This window comes from Elephas maximus, chromosome 11 (assembly GCF_024166365.1).
Source record: "Elephas maximus indicus isolate mEleMax1 chromosome 11, mEleMax1 primary haplotype, whole genome shotgun sequence".
Taxonomy (NCBI): Eukaryota; Metazoa; Chordata; class Mammalia; order Proboscidea; family Elephantidae; genus Elephas; species Elephas maximus.
In genome coordinates, this window is record NC_064829.1 from 111842839 (window position 1) to 111866680 (window position 23842).

The 23842-nt window shown below is 46.4% G+C and overlaps 1 pseudogene; it reads left to right on the forward strand.

The window, feature by feature from the left end:
* Positions 1 to 290: 290 nt before the first annotated feature.
* Positions 291 to 7135, forward strand: LOC126086310 (galectin-10-like; annotated as a pseudogene).
* Positions 7136 to 23842: the final 16707 nt, after the last annotated feature.

The window sequence follows — 23842 nt, forward strand, 5'->3', positions numbered from 1 at the left end:
GAACCTGGGGTCCCTGTGCTGAGAAGCTCCTAGGCCAGTGGAAGACTGATGACAAGGACCCTCCCTAGACATGGCAGAGAAAGGAAGCCTTTCTTGGGAGCTGGTGCCCTGAATTTGAACTTCTAGCCTCCTAGGCTGTGAGAGAATAAATTCGTTTGTTAAAGCCATCCACTTGTGGTATTTCTGTTACAGCAGCACTAGATGACTAAGACAGGAACTTTCCCTAAAAAAAAGTTATAGTTTTTTTCAGAGAGCAATGTCTATATTAACCCCAAACTGAAAACTACACAATGTCCATCAAGAGTAAGCGGAATAAATAGGTGTTCGCATTTCCATAAAATGGGATAGCAAAGAGAATGGAAAATAAAGGAATTAAGCTACACACACAAAAAATGGATGAATCATAAAAAGGGGAATTTGAACAGATGATGCATGACACAAAGAAGAGCTCCAATACCATTCACATTCAAGCAAAATTAAGCAAAGTGGTACAACTATAAGGAAAGCAAAGAGAAAAAGCAGGAAGGCGGTAGTCTGTGTGGGGAAGGAGGCCAAGTGGTGAACAAACATGCAAGGGGCAAGTGGCTGTTGACAGTATTCCATATTTTGAATTTAGGGTGGTTACCTGGAGCCCTGATGGTGCAATGGTTAAGAGCTTGGCTGCTAACCAAAAGGTTGGCAGTTCGAATCTACCAGCTGCTCCTTGGAAACCCTATGGGGCAGTTCCACTCTGTCCTATAGGGTCTCTATGAGTCAGAATCAACTCAACAGCAACAGATTTGGTTGGGGTTTGGTACATGAGGGCTAGTTTAATAATCATTCACCATAATATACATTAGTTTTATAACTATGACAGACTTCTTTAGAAATTAAGGAGAAATGAAGGAAGGGAGGGATTGGAGGAAGAAAAGAGAGAAAGAGACAGAGAAAAAGAGAAATCTGACTTGTTTCCTCCATGCTAGAAACAAAGCTTACAGAATTAAATTGGTAAATATTTATGTCAAAACTTTAGAAGTTTTTAAATCTAAAGCTTCTTTTGCCAAAAGGAGCCATGTTGATAATTTTACATTTATTGTCTCAAAGCCAAAGTAACATTACTTAAAGACAAGAGGCTATAATAAAGGATTATATTCTACATATTTTTACAACCTTCTGTTGTTTTTTATAAGCCATATTATACGATATGGAAATTTACGGAGTTGCTGAAAACTTTCTGACCCAACTGCTTTCAGTGTCTCTAAAACTTGCCATTAATTCGATCTGCTATTGTTTGCAGAACAGTCTGCTGTGGTTAAATAGAAAGTCAGTCAACTTCTACTATTACAAATAATAATTCATTTTCACTGCTGTCCTGATGGATGTTGTAAGTATGTCCAGGTGATGAGATCCCCAGGTTTGAAACTGTTTTTCCAAAGCATATTTGCGTTTTATATTTGGTTGAATTTCCCTCAGTCTTGATGCAAGGCTCTTTCATCTTGTCCTACAGGCTGTGTGTTTGCTTTACTCTGGCAAGAGTGAGGAGAGGAGGAGAAATGTCGTTGCTTTTCCAGGCAGACTGTGATCTCTTGTGGGGAAAGTTTTAGGTGAAACCCTATCTGATGTTGTCCAGTTGTGAGCTCAAGATTCTAAAAGTAGGAGGAATCTTTCCTTTTCCTAACTGCCAGAATTTCTTCATGGGAGCCTATAAGTGGATCATAAGATCCCACATTGGCCAAACAAGGAACTATCAATCATGCAGACTAAGAATAAACTTCCTGGCAATGACCTGGAGACCACAGCTATTTACAGTAGTTATCTCTTTCAGTTCCCAAAACTCCCACAAATGCCAGATGAGGCCACATTTTTCAGATGAAGACTAAGAAATACAGTGTCTTTCTAGGGTTAGGATCTTATGTTGCTTCCATACACTTATTGTCTTAGTTATCTAGTGCTGCTGTAACAGAAATACCACAGCTGGATGGCTTTAACAAACAGAAGTTTATTCTCTCACAGTCTAGGAGGCTAGAAATCTGAACTCAGGGTGCCAACTCCCAGGAAAGGCTTTCTCTCTCTCTTTCAGCTCTGGGGAAAGGTCGTTGTCATCAATCCTCTCCTGGACCAGGAGCTTCTCAGCTCAGGGACCCTGGATCCAAAGGATGCATTCGGCTTCTGGCTCTTCTTTCATGGTGGTATGAGGTCCCTCTCCTCTTTGCTTGCTTCTCTCTTTTATATCTCAGAAGAGATTGAAGATACAACCTAATCCTGTAGATTGAGTCCTATCCCATTAACATAACAGCCTCTAATCCTGCCACATTAACATCATAGAAGTAGGTTTTACAACACATAGGCAAATCACATCAGATGAGAAAATGGTGGATAATCACACAAGACTGGGAATCATGGCTTAACAAAACTGACAGATATTGTGGGGGGACACAATTCAACCCATGACACTTATCCCCTCACTGAAGCAAATAAACAAAGAAAACACATAAAAGTAGGGATTATATTTATCACATAAATGCCAAAACCTCTTGAGGGTTTTCAGAGAGATGACAGTCATTGAGGACAACCCACAGAGAATGCCTGGAAATAGCTACTCTGCAGAGAATCCCTGAGTTCCAGGAAATGACCCCATTTCCCCGACCCAAACTGGCTTAAAGACTTCTGCTCTGCTCTCTGCAGGAGCCACAGCGAGAAGCCTCAGCAAGCCTGACGAACACTTTCATGTGGGATTCAGAAAACACTGTTTTAATGAAAAGACTTTATCAAAAGGGTAGAATGACAACGGACAGAGTGGGAAAAAATCTTTAGGGACGACATATCTGATAAGGGTCTAATCTCTAAAACATATAGAAAACTTTGACTCAACAACTAAAAGGCAAAAAATCCTATTAAAAAAGGGGCAAAGGACAAGCGAAGACACTTCACCAAAGAGGACATTCAAGAGACCAACAAATACATAAAAAGATGTTCACAGTCATTAGCCCTCACCCCTGCTAAAATGACACTGATTTAAAAAAAAAAAAAACATAAAACAACAAATGCTGGCGAGGCTGTGCAGAATTTGGAACCCTTGCTGGTGGGTTTGTAAAATTGCACAGCTACTATGGAAAACAGCATGGCACTTCCTCAAAAAGCTAGAGATAGAAATACCTCAAGATCCAGCAATCCCACTCCTAGGTTCTAGAGATACAATAAAAGAGACCCGTACAGACATCACACCTATGTTCACTGTAGCATTATTCACAACAGCAAAGACGTGGCAACACCCTAAGTGCTCAACAATGGAAGAATGGATAAACCAATGTGGTGCACACATACAATAGAATACTTTGTAGCCATAAACAATAATGGTGAGTCGTAGAAACAATGTGGATGAATCTGGAGGACATTACGCTGAGTGAAATAAGTCAATCACAGAAGGACGAATGTTCTATGTTCTCACTTTTATAAGAAGACAAAGATAGATATATACACACAGACCAACAGGCATTGGTAGTTACCGGGAATGGGTGGAGAGGGAGACAGGGAGAAGAATTCACAGGGGAGTGAACACTGCATTAAGCCTGACATCCTGTCACCTGTACCTGCACAGGTGACCAAGGACAGGCCTGGAGCCAAGGCACACACAAGTCATGGACTGCAGCCTGAGGACCTCACGTCTGTCCCAGAAGCTGACGGAGAAGCAGGGACTCAGAGGATGCACATGCACCTGGACTAATGGGGAGCAATTAGGAGGTGCAACTGGAGCCCAGGTGTGTGAGAATACAGAGCCTGAACCCCTGGCAGGCGCAGTTGGCCTTGGCAGAGCCAAGGGGCCTAGTGTGGGGTGGAGGGGGACTGGCTCTACCTCTCTGGGTCCTGCTGAGGGTCAATTTCTCCCAGAACACCTGGAAAAGAAAAGAGGAGAATTTCCTTCTAGGGTTAAGGGCTTGACCGCTTCTTTGCCTTTGTGCTCATTAGAATATGGTGTGTCTTCTGGGGGATTCCACTGTGGGGGGAAGGTTTGGTGAGGCACCTACAGGCTGGATTGTGGGTGCTGACCCTGCACCCCACCCCCGAACCCTGCTGGGATCTTTGCTGGAAGGGACTTGAAAGAGGAGGGAAACCAGAAGGTGGGGCTCCAAGGCATCATATATATTCTGCAACTGCAAGAGACTCACAGGAGACTGGACACCATTGGGAAGAGCCACCCAGTGAAGACACAACAATGCCAGGCCAACAGGTGAGGAGAAAGGGCACAGCCTTCAACCACTCAGGTCACACAGAGGAAGCAGGACACAGAGGGGGGCTGTGTGGGATGATAATGTGCGCAGCTGAGTTGTTCCTAGTTTCCTGAGTGTTTCTAGTGTGTAGAAGAGAGAGACCCTGGGATCGTGATGCGTGAGATCCTTGTGGGGAGGTGTGTGTTGACCCTGGGCCTGTGTAATCCTGGCAGGGTTTGATGGTGCTTGCCTGAGAGTGACTTCTTCTGAGACAATGTGACAGTGTGGAGTGAAGTGTGGACAGCTGGCTGTGGTGAGCTAGTGTGAGGGTGAGCAGGACGGCGAGATTGTACAATGTCCTCTTGGCTGTGTGTGTGCACGTGAGCACATTGGGTGAATGTGAGCGTGGGGGTGTGTCTGACACTGTGAGTTGCATGTCTCTGAGTGACTGCTGAGTGTGACTGTGTGCCCGTGTGGTATTCTGTGACTGGGGGGCTGTGAATATGCAGGTGCCTTTCTCTGCACCGGAGGGCTCTGGCCTGCATAGCACTGACTCTAATGTTGAAGTGACTTAGGATTTTCCATGTGTGTGCAGTGTGGGTTCAGGTTGGAAGACTAGTGTGGGTCTCGGACGCTGATAATGACTCTAGAGTTGATCTCCTACAAGAACAACCAAGACAGTTCCCTGTCCAGTGGAGGGGCCATTGATGAGAAGAGGATGTGAGAGTCCGATGAGGCAGATGTGCAAGAAAGGTGGGGGGAGATGACCCCAGACTGCAGAGGGGCCCCCATCTGCACAGTGACCTCTGCCTCCCCTCCACTGCCTCAGGTCCCTCCCTACCTGTCTTAGTCACCTGGTGCTGCTGTAACAAAAATAACCACAAGTGGATAGTTTGAAAGAACAGAAATGTATTTTCTCACAGTCCTGGAGGATGAAAGTCCAAACGAGGATCTTGGCCGTGTCAATTCTGTCCGTGAGCCTCTGTCCGAGTTGTTTTGGTCTCTGCTGGTGGTCCCGGGTGTTCCTCAGAGTCTGTCTTCCACCTGGGTCCATTCCCCACTTCTTATAACTCAGAAGTGATTAGGTTTATGGCCCACCCTACTCTGATATGGCCTCATTAACTTAACAAAAGAAAAACCCTATTTCTAAACAGGGCCGTATTTACAAGTACAGGGGTTAAGATTTCAACACTTATTTTGCGGGGACAATTCAGCCCCTGATAACCTGCCCTGGGCTTGTCCTTCCCTTCATGCTTGAGAAGGAGGGTGAGCAGATCCTGGCTCCGGGGGAAGACAGTTGAGGGATGTGATTTCAGGAAATTGAAGCCAATGACTGAGGCTAGACTGGTGCACACAGAGCTTATAGCAGATACTGGTCAACCACTTGTAGCTGCTTTCCCATCACTGTCCTGTCCCACACCCTCTGCTCGGGCAGGTTCGGGGGCTGTGTTATCAATAACTTGCACACATTCTCGAAAGGACATAGTCGCCCTTGATAAAGTTTGATGCCAATAATTTCCCCATGCAGGGGTGTCTTTAGCTGTTCTTTATCCCCTTTCTTTATTGAAACATGTGTTGTTTTTCATTGGAGTGAACTTTCATACTTTTAAATTCTCAAGTCTTGCTTTCACAGTCTCAGAGTGTAGAAAATGACTGGAGGGTCCTGATGGGTAACCCCTGTGTAGACTCTGTTCATGCCAATGATCACGCCAAAGGTTTTACTTATACCAGCTCAGCGGGTCCTGAGAACACTCTGTGAAGTGGGAATCTCATAAATCTCCCAGAGCATGAGGATACTGAGCACTCACGTAACGGACCTAGGGTCTCAGGGCTAGGAAGAGGTAGACTTGAACAAGGGAATGTAGCTCTGAAGTCCTTGCTCTGAACTCTTCACCCCCTTCCCATGTCTCTTCACAAATGCAGGGACCTGAGTGTGGAGGAGAGGAGAGAGTGTCCCTCAGAGTTTGTCCTGGCTCTCTATTCTGGTGTGCCCCTAGGCACGATTTAGGAGGGACCACACCCACCGTTGCTTCTCTCATCCCGCTTGTGTACCTCACCGTAGGTTCCATACACTCTGCATCTGTCCTTGTCTATTGGTTCTTCGGTGACAATCAGGGGGATACCTGCCGTTTCTTTCAGGTGAGGATTCTCTAGCCCATGGGTGGGGGTAAAGGAGATGTGAGAAAATTAGTGCTTGGGGATCACCCCAAGTATAAGTGATGTTAGTGTTTAGTCAGCATGACAGTGACACAGTGCAGCTCTGGCGCTGAAGACCCTACTGCGCCAGGCATTAACCCTGCAGCTGCTGGACTGTGGGCAGGGCTGGAGTCCGGGCACAGGGGCCACTCAGGGGATGGGGGCTGTGGGTTTTATCTTGAGGCATAGAGTTTTCAGGGGACAAACAGTCAGAGCCCTGGTCAGAGGGTGCTGCTCAATGTTAGTCTTGGGATGAGGCACAGAGCAGCTCGCTGCCCTGGCAGGATGAGCTGAAGCAGCCCCATAGAGAACAGGGCCACAGTGTCACCCAGGAAGGCCTCTCTTCCACCTGGGGAGGAGATGAGAAGGATGTGTCTGTGTGTGCTGAGTGTGTGGGGGGGTGATGAAGGACCTGCCCAATGTGCCATGTGTTTTGCCCTTCAGCAAGGACCCGCAAATGCAGGTGGATTTCCACACTGGGACCAGCGAGAAGTCAGACATTGCCTTCCACTTCCGAGTCTACTTTGGCCATCGGGTGGTGATGAACAGTCTTCAGGCCGGGGGCTGGAAGTGTGAGACTCTCCCACATGCTCTTTTCAGATGGCCAACACTTTGACCTGCGCTTCTTGGTGCTGCAAAATGAGTACCAGGTGGGTGTGCCCGCGACTCCACCACCTGGCCTCTCAGGGCTCTTAGAGGGGATGCAGCCCCCTGATCTGGCCCCAGGAGGCCGTCGGGTTCCCTTTCAATAACTACTGCTCCCTGGTTCCCAGTCACAGAGCCCCTCGGCCTATTCTGCCATTCTCTCTCCTTTCCCCAGATCTGCCCAAGCTTGAGGGTCAGCTCACAAGCCATTTCCCCAAGGTGGAGAGTTCTTCTGTCTTCACCCCAGCTATCATTTCTACCTGCACTGTTGTTTAAATTTTATACAGCTAAATGGTTAACAAATACATATGAATAAAATAATTTTAATTAGTCCAAAATTAAGTCTTCCCCTCATCTCTCACTTCTGAACCCCAAATCTGCGCCTGAGGAGAACAACTGTTACTAGGTTCTTCACTCTCTTTCCAGAGATAATCTGTGCTCAAACAAGCATATACATACATCTAGCTGGTTCAGAAGATGAGTGCATTTAAATTTGACTTGTTAATCCCTAAAATGTGACTGTTTCTCCACAGCCTTGCCAATAAAGACTATATCCAAACTTCTGATCTTTTTAATTGGATAGGTAAAAATATTAACATTTTATTAAGATTCAGTTAGGAGACCTTTTATATGTTTATAAGCTGTTAAAAATAATTTTGCACTTTTGAGCCATTCATTCTAGTCTCTGTCTTTAAGAAGGTTTGAGTATCATTCTTTGACTTCAAGACCCCGTATCTGAGATACTCAAAAGACAAAACTGGGCCATTAGCAGTAGATGGCAGTAAAGCCTTGTGGAACTGAAAAACAATGCATTCAACAAACCTTTATTGAACACTTACTCTGTGACAGAAGCGGGCCAAGATACAGGGATTTGGAGATTCGTGAGACAACATCACCGCCATGGGAGGCTTTCAGGCTGGAGAGGAGGTTAAGCCAACACAGACCGTGCAGTATAGAGTAGCAGAGACTCACACGGAAATTAGAGAAACACAGAAAGCAGAGTGAATAGCTGTCTGAAATCATCACAAAAAGCAACCTATAAAAATAAGCACATTTTCTGGGTTTTGAGGTGTGATTAGGAGCTTTCTAGGTGAACGGTGCGTGTACTGGGACAGACACGGAAAGGAAGACTGAAAGCTGGCTCATTGATATACTGTCTTTCTTTGTGCAACATTTTCCTTCTTGCGGGTAATGATAAATGGCTAACACTGTTACATCTTTCAGAAAAGAGTTACCACGACTACAACTAAAGGTATTTCAGAACATAGAAAAGGATGGAGTACTCCCAAAATCATTCTATGAAGCCAGCATATCCCTGATATCAAAACCAGGTAAAGACACTACAAAAAAAGAAAATTACAGACCTATATCCCTCATAAACTTAGACGTAAAATTCCTCAACAAAATTCTAGCCGATAGAATTCAACAACATATAAAAAAAAAAATAATTCACCATGACCAAGTGGGATTCATACCAGGTATGCAGGGATGGTTCAACATTAGAAAAACAATCAACGTAATCCATCACATAAATAAAACAAAAGACAAGAATCACATGATTTTATCAATTGATGCAGAAAAGGCATTTGACAAACTTCAAGACCCATTCATGATAAAAACTCTCAGCTAAATAGGAATAGAAGGAAAATTCCTCAACACAATAAAGGGCATTTATACAAAGCCAAGAGCCAACACCGTCCTAAATGGAGAGTGTCTGAAAGTGTTCCCCTTGAGATCGGGAACCAGACAAGGATGCCCTTTATCACCGCTCTTATTCAACATTGTGCTGGAGGTCCTAGCCAGAGCAATTGGGCTAGACAAAGAAATAAAGGGCATCCAGATTGGCAAGGAAGAAGTAAAAGTATTTCTATTTGTAAATGACATGATCTTATACACTGAAAACCCTAAAGAATCCTTAAGAAAACTACTGAAACTAATAGAAGAGTTCAGCAGAGTATCAGGATACAAGATAAACATACAAAAATCAGTTGGATTCCTCTACACCAACAAAAAGAACATCGAAGAGGAAATCACCAAATCAACACTATTTACAGTAGCCCCCAGGAAGATAAAATACTTAGGAATAAATCTTACCAGACATGTAAAAGACTTATACAAAGAAAGCTACAAGACACTACTGCAAGAAACCAAAATAGACTTACTAAGCGGAAGACTTAACATTGTAAAAATCTCTATTCTACCAAAAGCCATCTATAGATACAACGCAGTTCTGATCCAAATTCCAATGGCATTCTTTAATGAGATGGGGAAACAAATCACCAACTTCATATGGAAGGGAAAGAGACCCTGGATAAGCAAAGCATTACCGAAAAACAGTAACTGACCAAGCCCAGGACAGAGCCTCTGGGCAGCAGAGCTGGGGGTCACTGCTCCCCTCTGGACCCACCACTCCAACCAGGCACTTTAGGGAAAGCAACACAACCAAGACCACTGGGAGGTGCATAAATATATGGAAGAGGAGACAACAGTATAAAAGTAAGTTTAGGTAAGTGAAGAGTGCCCTGAGAACATCTGTCCTCAGGGAACGGATGCCCATTCCAAGCAAGGCCCGAAGATTTTAGGGCTTAGGCCCTAGGCTAAGCTGTTCGATGACTGGGGTATTTTGGAGAAGAGGGTTATACTTTGTCCATGTGTGTCTTAGTTATCTGGTGCTGCTATAACAGAAATGCCACAAGTTGATGACTTTAACAAATTTATTCTCTTACAGTTTAGGAAGCTAGAACTCTGAATTCAGGGTGCCAGCACCAGGGGAAGGCTTTCTCTCTTTGTCAGTTCTGGGGACTGTCCTTGTCATCAGTCTTCCCCAATCTATGAGCTTCTCAGCGCAGGGACCCCAGGTCCAAAGGACGCACTCTCTTCCTGGCTTTTCTTGGTGGGTGGTAACGAGGTCCCCCTCCTCTCTCCTCAATTCTCTCCTTTATATCTCAAAAGAGATACAAGATACAAGAGATACTCAAGACACAACCTAATCCTGCAGATTTGAGTCCTGCTTCATTAACATAACTGCCTCTAATCCTGCCTCATTAACATCATAGAGGTTAGGATTTACAACACATAGGCTAATCACATCAGACTACAAAATGGTGAACAGTCACACAATACTGGGAATCATGGCTTAGCCAAGTTGAAGCACATTTTTGGAGGACACAATTCAATCCATAACAATGTGCATAATGCAGGGAGTGCCATTCACAATGAATTATTTACGAAGACTCTCTCTGAAACCTTTCAACATCATCTATGCAGAAGACAACCCTGCCCTCCCAACCCCCTTAGAGTCCACAGGAGCACTCAGTTAACCACTGAGGGTGGTGAGACCCTGTGTGGCACCCTGATTTCCTTGGCTCCAGGCATCTGGGAAAAGGGTGGGCGATCCAGAGACACGTCAGGTACAAGCAACATACATAGCTCACCTGGCTCCGCTCTGCCTCCCTGTGAGTGTGTGGTCACCCCCGCCATTAAGTAGGGGACACTGTAGGATCCCAGCCCAACTGAGAGTTGTCCAAGCGCTCGAGGCCCTTGGCTTCTGAGGAGCCCTGTCAAGGATGTGGGTCACCTCATGGCACCATTTATCATACTGAGATTCTTTAGATTTTCTGCACGTTTTTGTATAAATTCAAGCAAAGCACAAAAATCTGAAGAAAAGTCCAAGCAGTGCTCACACGGGATGAGTTAAGGGGGTAGGATTAGAAGGTACCTATTTAAGACCCTTTTATTTTTCAATTTTGTAAATAATAGAACTGGTTTTAGTACATATTAAAAAGCAGTATCTTCTGTAACCTTTTCACACTGGACTACACTAAATCCATAAACATTGTTTTCGTTACCACAGCATAATGCTTTTATTAACTGAAAGGCATAGGCAAGGTTTGGTGGTGGTGGCGTCAGAAAGAAAAATAACCATTAGGGGGAAAGGGAAGAGCTCCAAAAAGTTGTCCGGGCGTAATGTGAAAAACCCCGGACTGAATTATATTGACGTCAGGGCAGAGCAGGTGTGATCATCACTTCCACACCTGTTCCATCAGACCACCCAAATGCCCCAGGTGGGTGGGCTCTGCCTCCTTATCCTAGATCCCAGACTCCTTCCCTTTCTGCTGTAGTATGTTCACTGAAGTCTGCCCTGCCAAGCTCCCAGGTGAAAACATTTTGTGGGACAGTTATAGACACCTCTGCGGTCAACAGAATGCAGCAAAGAGGCCTCAGTTCCCTACTCTCCTGACCCCTGAAAATAAGGAATCCAAGACCTTCTGAGTCCCAAGGCCTTCTGAGTCCCAAGGCCTTCTGAGTCCCAAGGCCTTCTGAGTCCCAAGGCCTTCTGAGTCTCGCAGTCCACCCAGCACGCCCCTCCTCTGCCCCTCTCAATGCCTCCCCAGTGATTCCGGCCCCTGTGTCTGTGTCACATATTCTGGTCTCGAGACCAGTGAAGGCTTGGACCTAAAGGCTTCAGCCTTGTCTCCAAGAAGCCGCAGCTGTCCTAGTGTTTATCTGTTGTGACTTTTATTACATCAAGTCGATCATGACTCATAGTGACCCTATAAGACAGAGTAGAATTGCCCCATAGGGTTTCCAAGGAGCCGCTGGTGCATTCAACCTGCAAACCTTTTGGTTAGCAACCAAACGCTTAACCACTGCGCCACCAGGGAGGGCTCCTACTTTATTTTAATTTATATTTTATTCTTAAAATTATTAAATTTAAATTTCTTGTTGTTGATTTCAATCATGGGTTTTCTCTGTTTTTCCGAATTTATATTTGGGTCATTTACTGTTATAGTAATGAATTTTCAATGTATTTTACATTTCTCTATTCTCATGGGCATATGGCTTTAGCTACAGTTCCTGGTTTTATTAAGGAGCTCTGGTGGCAAAACAGTTAAGTGCTTGGCTTAACCTGGTAGTTCCATCCCACCCAGTGGTTCCTCAGGAGAAAGACCTGACCATCTGCTCCCGTAAAGATTACAGCCAAGAAAGTCCTGTGGGGCAGTTCGGCTCTGTCACATGGGGTCACTACGAATCGGAATCGACTCAGTGGCACCCAACAACAAAAGCACGTTTATTATATTAGCTTTTTTCTCGTTTGTTACAGTCTCAGTCATACACGTGGGGTTCAGTTCATGTACGTGTTAATACATCTGACAAGTGTAATAAAAAGACTGGGGGTATCAGAAATTTATATGACTGTAAGGCTTCTACAATTTACCAGAATTGGTAAGATATGAACTCTAATTAGACTGTGAAATGTTCGGTATATATATTTGTTATCCCCAGAGCAATCACTAAAGGCAGTTCCAAAGCCACTCAAGAAAAATTGGGTAATCTCAATAGTCTCTCATCTAAAAAAAAAAAAAAAAAAAAAGGCAGGTAAAACTGCAAATGTAACAATACACACACACATATTCACGTGCAGGTTTCTGTGTGAACCAAAGTATTCATTTCTCTTGGCTCAGTACCTAGGGGTGGGAGTGCTGGGTCACATGGTAACTATGTCTCTCCCAGCCCCCACCCCAGCAGGATCTGGGCAGGTCTCCACAATGGGCCAGGGGAAAGGGCATGAGGACTCAGAACCACCCGGTCCTCCCCACTGCCTGCTGCAGGGACTGCTCCTCCACCAGCTGCCCCTCCAGCCCCAGCATTAATCTATGGTTGAAGAGATGCACGAATCAGGACCCCCTAGGCCTGGAACCTGCTGGAGTATCCACCCATAGAGCCTTTGTGTAGTGAGAAGTCCGGCCCAACAAGCCTGCTCCTTCCTCACTGTCATAGCCCCTTTCACCTTGCTGTCCCCTCCTTCCTCCCTCTGTCAGCCATTCTGATAGGTCTCCTGTCCTTCCTGATCCCTTCCTCACACCAGGTGTGGATGGGAGATGAGGGGCCCAACTCCTGACTGACTCGCTCCTCCAGCTGCTGCTCAGTTCCTTCCCCCTTCATGTTCAAGCCTACTGTGAGCTCCTCTGAAGGGGGAGGAAGGAGGCCCTTTGCACCTCAGGACCTCAGTCACGGCTGCAGCAGATGCTGGTTCTGCCCTCCCTGTTGCTCCCAGCACCTGCTGAAAGCAGTCACATACACCCATGAGTGTAGATTCTCTAGTCGCCACCTCACAGTTCCCAGTTTCAACCAGGAATCTAGTGACCCTCTCTCCATTGGCCTGCCAATGGCTGCTTCTGTATTCAGTCCTAGCCTCTCAACCACTGTGTCTGCAAGCTTGGTTTCCCAGTCTGCTTCTGACTTTGGAGTCATCCCCACAGACTTCACCCCAATTTCCCAGCCACTTCTCTTGGGGCATCCCACTAGCTACAGTGGGAGCTTCTTCCCATTTGACCAGCCCCTTCAGATACTGCCCCCCATGACAGTACGGCATCAGACCCAGAAACAACCAGCCCACCTGTGCTGAGGTTCTGTGGTCCCAACCTAACTTTGAACCTTTCCATTTACCCTGGAGTACAACCCAGCCCACAATCAGGGCCCCGGATGGGCAGCAGCACAGAACCGGACCTCTAACAACTCACTCCGGTTGGGAATCCTAGCAGCCCAGCCCAGCCCCGAGATCCACTCCAGGCAGGCCAGCCTTGGCCAGCACACTCAGCTTTTGAGGATTCATTGCCCACAACTTCCAACTTGGGCACCCATGTCAGCACACAGCTGGCCTTGTTGGCACCTCAGCTGTTTTCGTCTCTGGTGAAGCCATTACTTCTGGCTTTGCAGCTGTATATTACCCAGCACAACTATGGGCTTTGGGAGAAGACAGGCTGCCCTAAGGCCAAACCATTGTCATCATTTCTGTGATCCACCCAAAGAACTACTTCAGAGATTCTGAAGAAGAGACTAGCAATCTGCATGTCTTTTATTTTCTCTTTCTGTTTGATTTTTATTCTCGCTCCCGCTCTGTCTGCCTCTGTCTCTTATTCATAAGCTCTCCTTTGTAGCTGATCTCATTTAGGCAATGGAGGTCCTTGGATCTTCAGTGCCTATAAAATCTCTCTCCAGCCCTCCATACCCACTTTCTTAGCATTGCCCTGGTTTCTGAACCCCAGCCTGCACCACTGAATCACGCTAGATGACCCTTGATGGCCCAGGCAGGGAGCTGGGCTGGGAGTCAGAAGCGCTGGGATATACCCTGCGGAGGGGGCACTGTGAAGTGGGGTTCTGGCCTGGGCACCCCCACACAGGTGCTGTACTGTGCTTAGTGGCCCTGGACATGCACAACTGTTCTCTTTCCTCCAGCCGTCAGGAGCGTCCCACAAGGAGTGTGGGGGCAGAAACCCTGTTCCTCCTCATTCCAATAGAAATATGAAAGGAGAGGAAGAGGAAATGTAAGTGTGGAGGTGGTAGGATGAGGAGCGGAAGGCATATAGGTTCTCATGTGCACTGCTGCTTCCCTAACTTTCATTTTGGCACTTCAGGGAAAGCAACGCAACCAAGAATACCAAGGTTCTAGGTTGTATGCAAGTATATGGAAGAGGAGACATTATAAAAATGAGTTTAGGTAAGTGAAGAGTATCTGAAGAACAGTTCCATGTGGAAGGGATGCCCATTCCATAGAAGGCCCTAGGGGTGGTGAGGGCTTCGGCCTGAAGGCTAAGCTGTCCAATGGCTGGCGTAATTTGGAGAGGAGGGTGGTAGAGTGGCTATGTCAATAACTTCAAGGGGTGCCATTCAAATGGAATATTTTGTGAAGATTGTCCCTGAAAGCTTTCAACATCACCTCATACAGAAGCCAACCTTGGCCTTCCAACCCCCTTAGGGTCCTAAGGGGGGCACCCAGTTAAGCACTGCCGGTGGTGAGACCCAGCGTAGCACCCTGATCGCCTCTGCTCCAGACACGTAGGAAAGGGGGTAGGAGATCCAGAGGCATGTCAGATGCAAGCAACATAGCTCACCTGGCTCTGCTCTGCCTCCCTGTGGGCGCGTGGACACCCCTGCCATCAAGTAGGGAACCCTGTAGGATTCCAGCCTGACTGGGAGTTGTCCAAGCCCTCGGGGCCCTCAGCTTCTGGGGAGCCCTGTCAAGGGCTTGGTCACCTCATGACACTGTTTCTCAAGCTAAGGTTCTATAGATTTTTTGTGTGTATGTAAAATTTAAACACACACACACATGCACACACAAAAAGCTGAAGAAAATTCAACACAGTGCTCCAAACCAAAAAACCAAACCCAGTGCCGTCCAGTCGATTCCGACCCATAGCAACCCTATAGGACAGAGTAGAACTGCCCCATAGACTTTCCAAGGAGCACCTTGCGGATTCGAACTGCCGACCCTTCGGTTAGCAGCCACGGCACTTAACCACTACGCCACCAGGGTTTCCATAATGCAGTGCTCAGTTGGGGTGAATTCGTGGGGTAGGTGTCCCCAGTGTGCCTGGGGAAAGGGCATGAGGACTCACAAATGTTTGATCCTTCCCCCTGCCTGTGGCAGGGACTTCTCCTAAAGCTACATCTCTGGTCCCAGCATTAATGCACAGCTGAGACACAGGAAGAAGTGAGATTCCCTGGGCCCAGGGTGTCCCAGAACCTGCTGGAGTGGCCATCCCTATAGATCCTTCTTATTGGATAAGCCCAGCTCACCAGACCCACTCCTCTCCTCACTGACAGCTTCCCTCCTCTCCTCACTGTCAGCGTACCTTCCAGGCACCCTTCATGCTTACTGTCACAGCCCCTTTCACCTTGCTGTCCCCTCCTTCCTCCCTCTGTCAGGCATGGACATGGCTGAAACGTCTGATAGGTATACTGTCCTTTCTGATCCCTCCCTCACACCAGGTGTGGATGGGAGATGAGGGGCCCAACTCCTGACTGACCCGCTTCTCCAGCTGCTGCTCAGTTCCTTCCCCCTTCATGTTCAAGCCCACTGTGAGCTCCTCTGAAGAGGGAGGAAGGAGGCCCTTTGCACCCCAGGACCTTAGTCACGGCTACAGCAGATGCTGCTTCTGTCCTCCCCGCTGCTCCCAGCACCTGCTGAATGCAGTCACATACACCCACGACAGTAGATTCTCCAGTCTCCTCCTCAAAGCTCCCAGTTCCAACCAGGGACCTAGTGCCCCTCTCTCTATCAGCAAATACATTCCCATGTGCACTGCTGCTTCCCTAACTTTCATTTTGGCACTTCAGGGAAAGCAACGCAACCAAGAATACCAAGGTTCTAGGTAGTATACAAGTACATGGAAGAGGATACATTATAAAAATGAGTTTAGGCAAGTGAAGAGTATCTGAAGAACACTTCCACGTGGAAGGGATGCCCATTCCATAGAAGGCCCTAGGGGTGGTGAGGGCTTCGGCCCTAAGGCTAAGCTGTCCAATGGCTGCCATAATTTGGAGAGGAGGGTGGTAGAGTGGCCATGTGAATAACTTCATAGGGTGCCATTCACATGGAATATTTTGTGAAGATTGTCCCTGTAAGCTTTCAATATCATCTCATGCAGAAGCCAAACCTGGCCTCCCAATCGCTGCTTCTGCACTGTCCTACCCACTCAACCACTGTGTCTGCAGGCTTGACCTCCCCTCCTGCTTCTGACTTTGGGGTCACCCCATGGACACAACCCTGCCCTCCCATGACAGGCAGTCATTCTCAATCTAATCACTGTTTCTAACAGCTGCATCATAATCCGAGCAGGAAAGAACCAGTGTCCTATTGACAAATTTTTAGGATCTTTCAGGCTTTGGCTATTACAATGGATATACTTAAATATACCCCTTTGTGCACGGTTACCAGTGTCTGGCATAGGTGAAATCAGCCTCACAAGAGCTGAACCATGTACCTATGTAGTAAGTACTAATATTATCCCCATGAGACAGATGAGGACTCTGAATATTTCCCAAGAGGAGGAGTGGTCATTTGGAGAACTGCTGCCCATTGTTGCTGTGATAGGGGTGAACTGGAAGACAGAGGATGACCCAAGGGTTCTATAAGCCTTGGTCAACCAAATGTCCCACTTTGCCTTGGACAGCCCTATTCATAGCTGTTTCTCACATAATTACAGATAGCACCGCCTTTTACTTTTGAAAGTGTCTCTGTAAGGCGGTAAATTACATGGCCAATCACCAGAATGGGGAGGCTTGGAGAAAACAGATGGCCATGACCACGCAGAGACCCTCGCCTGCCCTGCCTTCCTTTCAGCCAGCAAGAGACATCCAGTTGACAGTAAAACAGATCAAGGAGGAACCTGGGCACTCTCAGTGAACCCCTACAGTCCCATTTGGAAGCCGAACATGGAGACCTGGAGGACATGTGGCTTCAGTGGGCGACAGCGTCTCTCCTTGCAGGAGCCAGGTGGGAAGTGGTAACTGCTCAGCAGCCAGCAGACACGGCAGATAAGGGCATCTTCTCCATGCGGGCATCCGGGTGCTGGAAACCCTCCCTCCTAGGATCCAGCTCTTCTGGAAGCATTCCCGCAGCCAGAGCAAGCCTTAATCCATCAGCTCCAATGACTTTATCATGACCTTGAAAGAGAAGATTGAGGAGGCTGGAGTGGCCTGCATGGAGGATCAGCCCTGCCATCACAGAGGATCCTTCCGAGAGCTCCCCAGGCGCAGAGCTCTCTAGAAGGGATGCATGACCACTCACCTTTGCTAGGATCAGCCTTCACCTGAGTTGAAAAGCAGCCACAAGTAAAAAGCTTTTACTTTCCAGTTATGCTTTGGCACTAATAAAGGGTGTGGGTGGAAAAATAATGAGCTTTTTTTGCTGAAATTTCAGTACCAAACTAGCTTCATTAGGCATCACATTATAACAGAGAACCATGGGAAATTAGAGGCACTGCTGAGGTCATCTATAATATCAAGGCAGAAAATCAGCATGATATACAATCCTTCATGCTGCAGGTAGAGAATCAGAGAAGCAGAGGGACAGCAGGACATATCCAAGTCCTAGGACAACTTAGGGGTCAAGTCAGGACTAAACTCGACTCCCCAAATCTCTGACCTGACTGCTTTCCACTATACCATATTGACTTTAAGGCTAAACACTTCAGCTTTTGTGAAAGATCATTTCATACAAACCAAACCCATTGCCGTCGAGTCAATTCCGACTCACACCGACCCTATAGGACAGAGTAGAACTGCCCCATAGAGTTTCCAAGGGGCGCCTGGTAGATTTGAACTGCTGATCTTTTGGTTAGCAGCCGTAGCACTTAACTGCTATGCCCCCAGGGTTTCCATCATTTCATACACACCCTTTAAATTTAATACAAGAATATCTCACAAAGGACATGTTCAACTGTCAATTATAAAAGATAATGACCCCAAATATTGACCTTATTTCCAATGGCTGTCACTGGGCTTAGTTTACACCAATGCCACCTCCTCCAAAACGAACTCTTATTAAATGAGCAGAACCACACAAATAGTATTTTAGCCTGGAAAGACCCTCAAGCCATCTCCAAAAAGTTAGGCTTCATCCAATCATGATGATTTTTAAAGCAAGTTATTCTATTCTAATTTCCATAAGGCTAAGAGCAAAACAGTAAAATACATTACGTGTTACCCACTTAATGCAAGTAAAAACCAAATCATAAGATCCAGCTAGCTTAGAAACTGCATATGAGTCTCTCTAATGGCATAAATGGACTCAAAGATTCCCCAAGATTTGTTACATCAAAGAGGGACTCCCAGAATCTTTTGTGGATAGGAGGGTTGAAGTGAACTGTCTGACCTCACAGAAAGATGAGCCACTCAAAAGCCTATTTGGGGTTTCGTAACTACCTAGCTCCATTTCTTGAAAGAAAAAAATGCCTTAAATTTATCTGCAAAAGGAGAATAAAAACATTTAAATCCAAAGAAGATCATGGTGTACTTGTGGTCCATCTTGACTGACAAGCTGTCAAGTCTTCTCAGCTGCCCCCCACGAAACCCACCACTAAAAAGTCAGGTTTCTAAATTCTCCTTGCTCTTGGTGAAGGAATGAACTACAAAGTGATAGAGTGCCACTGTCGTTAAGGTCAACCCCCCACTCCAGAATCATCATTCAGGAAACCTATCGTCATTTACTTATTTGCCACTCAAAAGCAATTATCTCAGCAGTAATATTTAAGAATCCGAGAAGAAAATTAATTTGCAATATAATAGAAAGATACTGCTTAGGAGTTTTTCAACAACTTGGCCGATAAAAAGGTGCATTGGAACATAAATATCAAATTTATTCCCCGAAAACCTCCATCTCCCCATGTCTTTAGTGAGATGGTTCTATTGTGTAATATTACATCAATCCAACAACTAAAATAAAAATCAGATATTAGGGGAAAAAAACGTTACTCTGAGCACCTGTGAGAGAAAATACAAGAGAACTGGAAGACTTCCCAAGGGGGGAAATCAAACTTAACGGAAAGCAGTACTTGGGAAAACTTCCGGTTATCGTGACCACTATACCTCCAGTACGCATGGCTCAGACACAGCAGGGGCTGCACTTTCCCCACGGCTTCTAGCAGAGTGGAAACAGCTGCACTGTAACTCAACATCTGCATCCTTAGCTCTGAGCCCTTCGCGTTGGACCGCAAGAAGATTCGGCAAACTCATCTTCCTCCTAAAAACTATTATGTTCAACAACTATTTCCAATCTGTCTTCACAGTCTTTCAACCACCCCCATTATCTGCAATTCTGGGATTTCCTGATGGAGTACAGATCGTTATTTGCATTATGCAAGAACAGTCAGCAAATGAACAAACTTCTAACTTATCTCCCACCTTGGAGGGGGCTCTCCAAGTCAGGAGAAAGGAGGGCTTGGAAGCCCACTCAAATTCAAGTACATGCAGACCCATTTTCAGCAAAGAGCCTTTATTTCTATCATTCATTTACTGTTTAAGGAGCCCTGGTGGGGCAGTGGTTAAGCACTCGGCTGCTAACCAAAAGGTTGCAGGTTCTAACCCACCCAGTGGCCCCGCAGAGGAAAACCTGCTGGGGATCTGCTTCCTAAGAGGTGATGGCCAAGAAAACCCTGTGGAGCAGTTCTACTGTCATATGTGGTCGCTACGACGGCACCCAACAGCAACAACAATTCACTATTTAAATCCTCTGCTCAAACTTACTATTGCCCAAAGTTTCCACTTGTATGCTTCTAGGGCTTTTTCCTGAGCTCCTGTTACCATGCACCTTTTCAAAGAACCAATAATTTTCAGTCCTCATGACCTCACAGAAACATTTTCTTACAAATTTCTACCCAACTTGAAAATGGTTGTTTTAATAACTGTGCTCTAAAAGAAAAGCCTTTGCGAAAACCAATGATCGCTAACCAAATCGTAAAATTCATTGCCTGCCCACGCTCACAGCATCCTTGGAGTTATCTTTTTCATCCACAGAAGGCATTCCATGCAGAGGTCATCATTCTGTTGGCTGAGCCTCTGTTAGAGAAAATCTGATGTGGTTAGCAAGGCTTGGAGAACTCAACCTCAGTTACCAGAGTCTACTGGACATCATGCTTGGCAGGGTAGAGGGTCAGCGAAGGAGAGGAAGACTTGCAGTGAGATGGACTGACGCAGTGGCTGCAACAATGGCCTCAAGCATAGCCATGATTGGGAGGACTGCACATGACCGGGCAGCGTTTTGTTCTGTTGTACATGGGGTCACTATGAGTCAAAATCAACATGAGGGCACCTAACAACAACAACGATGGTCCCAGTGGAGCCCTGGTGGTAGAGTGGTTAAGAGTTCGGCTGCTAACCAAAATGTCGGCAGTTCAAATGCACCAGCTGCTCCTTGGAAGCCCCTTGGGGCAGTTCTGCCCTGTCCTATAGGGTTGTAATGAGTCTGAATTGACTCGACGTGATAGGTTTTTTTTAATGGTCCCAAGAAATTATGCTATTCTTAGTGAGCAATCAATCTCCAGAGTCAATCTATCATGGCAATAATATGGAGATTGCAAGATGGTTTCTAACAGAATGGAGGGTCCAATTACTTACCTTATGCAAAGAAAGCACAAGGAACACTCCTCTGATACTCCCTTTTCTGCTTATGCATGACTGACAGTGCAAAAGGAATTATGGCCGGCCACATGACAAACTCAGATGTCATCGTAACACTGGTCATTTTTCACTGCTTGCCCAAACACAGGCTGAAACTTGCTCTGTTGTGCCCACGGCCTTGTCGGGTCTGCAAAAGAAGAGCAGGAATTATGTTAGGACTACACCAAAATGAAAGCATCACCTTCACAAATGAAAAGCTGCAAGTAGGGAAAACAGAATGGTATGACATCTACTCTACTCTTCTAAAAAGTAGCCAAAGTCGTAATCCAATTTTTCTCTAAAAGCAGTCATACCCAGAAAAAAAAAAATCATAATACAACAGGGAAAAAATTAGAAGAATTAAATATATTCCTGATTCAGGATCCAGAAACATCTCAGTTTTAATTTCAGGAGAAGATCAAGGGAAGAGAGAACAAAAAATTGGAATTTTAGGGCTCAGTGGGAACTTAAAGATAATTTACTCAAATCCCTCCACTCCTTTTAAAGATAAATAATGATGAAGTTAAGTTCCCTAGTAGAATTGAAGCTGAACAAAACAAAGTTACCAGTTTGGGTTTTTCCCCTGCCTGTTTTTTGCCAAGGTTAGTGTCTTAGTTATTTACTGCTGCTATAACAGAAATACCACAAGTGGATGGCTTTAACAAACAGAAATTCATTCCCTCACAGTCTAAGAGGCTAGAAGTCCAAACTCAGGGTACCAGCTGCAGGGGAAGGCTTTCTCTCTCTGTCCACTCTGGGGGAAGGTTCTTATCCTCTATCTTCCACTGGTCTAGGAGTTTCTCAGTATACGGAACCCAAGTCCAAAGGACATGCTCTTTCTTGGTGGTATGAGGTCCCTATTCCTCTTCTTGATCCTCTCTCCTCTCTTGTAAGATAAAAAGTGATGTAAGCCACACCCTAAGGAAACACCCCTTACAGATCAGGGCTGTGACCTGAGTTAGGATGTGGCATCCCACCCTAATCCTCTTTAACATAACCTACTCTTGCCTCATTAACCACAGGGAGACATTAGGATTTACAACACATAGGACAATTACATCAGATCACAAAATGGGGGACAGCCACACAATACTGGGGATCATGGCCTAGCCAAGATGATACATATTTTGGGGACACAATTCAATCCATGACAGTTTTCATTTTTGAAGCATTTTTCCCAGACATGAGCACTCTGCTGTCTCAGAACTGTCCCTGCTCACCACAGTGTTTCCACAAAACCAACTACGTGTCGTGACAAATTCGAGAGACACAAGCAACTGTCCTTGTCATCGAGACATAATATTCACGGTAACTCTGTACTGTGTACTACAAGGGCAGACACAGGTAAAATCCATCTGGGCTAAAGGAGCTGATGGATTTGGAAAACAGTAACAAGTATTTAAACAGAAAATAATGTGATGAAAGCAGAGTGCAGGATGATGATAATTCTGGCAGTGCACACTGCGTGGATTAGACAGGAAGAAGCTAGAAGACTGGTGCTGGGATAAGAAGCTGTGAGCATAAAACCAGACCCAGGAAAGACTTGGAGTGATTATGGTGGCAGGAATGGGACAGAGGAAAGGACAAAGTCACAGGCTGTTCTGGAGGAGAAAAAAGTTAGATCGGGTTTTCATGTTGAACCAGCACCACAGCCACCTCCCTAGTAAGCCAGGGGGTCTGGGGAGGGGAAATGACACAGAGCTGGCGTCCCTGGGCCTCCTCAGGGGTCATTTCAGACTCCAGACTCCACGTGGTTGTCCAAAACACGCACAACGAGGGCTCAGTGCTTTAGGATCTCCAGTCCTACTTGACTCCATGCCTAAAACGAAAACAGGACAGTAGGAAGGAGTGTGGTGAGTAGAAGGCAAGCTCAAAAAACAGGGACTTTCCATTTTCAATGCTCTTTTAAACAACTACATGTATGGTTTGTTTCAATCTTTGAAACTAGCCAAAACTTTCACACACAAATGCGATCACAAAACCATTCCTGACCACTTACACCATCAGAGGCCTGGTGGCATAGTGCTTAAGAGCTCAGCTGCTAACCCAAAGGTCGGCAGTTCAAATCCACCAGCGGCTCCTTGGAAACTCCATGGGGCAGTTCTACTCTGTCCTATAGGGTCGTTGTGAGTCAGAATCGACAGGCCGGCAACGGGTTTGGGTTTTTTGATTTTGGGTTTTTTTTAAAACGTATCAATCACTAATATCACCCAAGGCTGCACGTCTTATAATTTGAATACTGAACCAATGAACCTCTCAACAGTCGCCCTATTTTCACTTGGTTTTTGTCAAAGTCTCAAGTCAAAGAACTCCAAACACGTCGCGTCGCTGGGGCTCCAGGGGTCACTCCACCGCCCTCCATCCCTGCGCTCCTGACCCCCGGCTCATCCCTGGGGTCCCCTCAGGGCCCACCCCGGACGCACCCCACACCCTGCTCCCCGGGAGACGCGGGGCGCCGACACTGGATGAAAGGATCAGAAGTTCCGAGAAGCGTCTGTTCCTCCTAACGCGGCTATCTGCACAAAAACAGCCGGGCAGGCCGCTCACCACAGTCGACATGTCTGAAAAGCTGCAGCCGCCACCAACGCCCCGGTTTGCAAATAACGGCGACAGCTCCAACCGCCGCCTCGGGGGGCGGGGCCGGGCGCCCCACAGGACCCGCCCCTGCGGTGCACCAGCCAGTCAGAGCCACGGGGCTGAGATGGCCCCGCCCACTTCCGGGAGGGGCGTCCTTCTTCCTGCACGGCCTGGCGCCCTAGCGCCCTCTCTGGTAGCAGGAAGGGATGCAGGTGTGTAGCGGGGGAAACCTGTGCCCACGTGCCAGCACCGGCCACCAGCCTTTTGTCTGGTCACGGACCACACCCATGGGCGCT